This window comes from Morone saxatilis, unplaced genomic scaffold (genome assembly GCF_004916995.1).
Source record: "Morone saxatilis isolate NCDOM2014 unplaced genomic scaffold, NCSU_SB_2.0 Contig7, whole genome shotgun sequence".
In the NCBI taxonomy this organism is placed as follows: domain Eukaryota; kingdom Metazoa; phylum Chordata; class Actinopteri; family Moronidae; genus Morone; species Morone saxatilis.
Genome location: NW_023340246.1, coordinates 17,595,360 through 17,597,492, shown reverse-complemented (window position 1 = coordinate 17,597,492; position 2,133 = coordinate 17,595,360). Strand labels below are relative to the sequence as shown.

Below are 2,133 nucleotides of genomic sequence, written 5' to 3'. Positions count from 1 at the left end.
AGAGAGAGAGAGAGAGATGAACAGTGACTTGCTGATAGAGTAACACTGCTAGAGATCCGCCTCCACCCTCTAGTGATTCCATGCCAGCTGTGGTGTTGCGCCACTCTCGCCGAACACCACAGGACACAAGACACGGTTTAATGTGACAAGGGCTGCTCCTCTCCTGCTAAAAACACCACCAGGGAATACCAGCTTTAATCTACTTCGACTGTCAGTGACAGATGAGGAGTTATTATGTTGTTTAGCATGTTATTTCTCTTAGAGGGAAATGACTCAACAGCTCTGATTTCATGCTCGTCTGGCCGTCACAATAAAGAAATATCGCTAATGAGTCATTATCAACACCTTCAAATACCATATTCTTCTGTCTGAGCAAGACAGCAGATGATGTGATCTGGAAAAGGGCATCACTACTGATTTGACAGACAGCTAGATTCAAGCGCAAGGAGTGGTACACCTGTATCAAGTAGCTGAACTTTCCTACCGGCCCCTTCATTTTAAGTTTTTTTTTTTAAAAATGCTTTCTTGAGTAAAAATCCTGGTGAATTTTCCAACAGTTTACTCAGCTCTGAATAAGAATTAAGACTTTGTGTCGTGTAACTAAAGCAACCCAAGCCAAGACTTTCTAATGAGTCAGAGTCAGAGTGAGTGAGTGTGTGTGTTTGTGTGAGTCACCGCTTATTTGAATAAGTACCCAGAGACCCAGACAAACGGAAAAAGGCATTGTGATTGGAAGGCACACTTGATCGAGGAGATCAAGTGTGCCTTCCAATTCACCGCTGTTGCAACAAAAAAAAAGTGCTTTCACAAGCGCGTAAAAAAGCTCTAAGGTATAGTATGCCCTGTCCACCCACAGCGTGACGTTTTATTAGATCGCTTACCTGTGTATAGTAGGACATTGAGACTGATAGATCTTACACACAAGGCTCGTGGGATTTTAAGCAGCTGCTTTCAGAGGAGAAAGATATATTTTCTCTGATCAAATCACAGTCATGGGTTGATAGATGGAAGAGGGCGCGTTTTCTTTAATCCCACACTTCATGGAGCTTTATTTTACACAGCCAGTGTCAAGTCTTTGCTTTCCAAGAGCCTCTGTCCATATTTCACATTTTCCCCTGAGGTGTTCTCTAATTCACACATGAAAAGTAACATGAAAAGGTGAAAATGTCTTTGTGACTATTCACAGTTCACATGCGCAAGAAAATCCATTGATCTCACTACCAGGGTGGACTTTGGGAAGTGTCGTTCTCTGGCACAAGCAAACTGAAACCATGCAAGGGCTTTGGTGATTTAGTGATTAAACACATTCCAAGCATATTTGAGGTTAAAACAGCACATTTATACCAGTATCTAACTCTTTAATCCATACTAATGTTGAGTGAGTTGGCCATTGAGGGTATTTGGGACACCATGTGACACCACCTTCTTCTAATCTAGGAGCTAGGCACAGAGGTTGATACTGTTGGCCGGCGATGACGGAAACAGAGTGAAGAGGTCAAAACAGCAAGAAAACCCCTTCTCACTTGATGTACAGTCCCCTCAGCACGTGATCCACCATGTGCTTGCGAAGAGCAGGAACACACACTGAGGAAAAATGTGGCACACATATGACAAATACACAAACCAATCCACATGAGTGTATGTGGGCACACACATCAAACGACACATCAAATTAGCGTGTCCATACTGCCCTAGCCTAACCGCTCTATAACTGGTCACAGTTACACAAGAGGGCGATTAATATGAACTCTATTTTTTCTCTGTATGCTAGGAGTGAAGTGTAATAATGAACCCCCCAGGAGACGCAGACACTGATGGCTCACCATCTAATTGCACTGCTTTTTTCATCAGCGCAGTACACGACCTCTCCCTGTATGAAACCCACGCGCCCCGTTCACCACCACCGCACACCAGAGATTCTTCTTTTCCCATCTCTCTCTGTTTCCTGCACCGCTTTCATCTCTCCCAGTTCAACTGTCGCTTTCTTTCCATTTTTTCAGTCCCCCTCCTTTCTTATTCGGTCGTTAGCCCCCTTTATTCCTCTCTATCTTTGTTTCTATCCTCGACTCAGCGTCTGTCTGTCTGCGTCTCTCTGCACTAACCACCCCCCCACACCCCCAACCCACCCTCCAC

General features: G+C 44.4%; 1 protein-coding gene across 1 annotated transcript in view; it reads right to left on the bottom strand.

Annotated features, from left to right (window-relative positions):
• The window catches only part of adgb (androglobin), a 42,092-nt gene that overhangs the window by 25,748 nt on the left and 14,211 nt on the right, over positions 1 to 2,133 (bottom strand). The gene's annotated exons all lie outside the window — the stretch shown is intronic.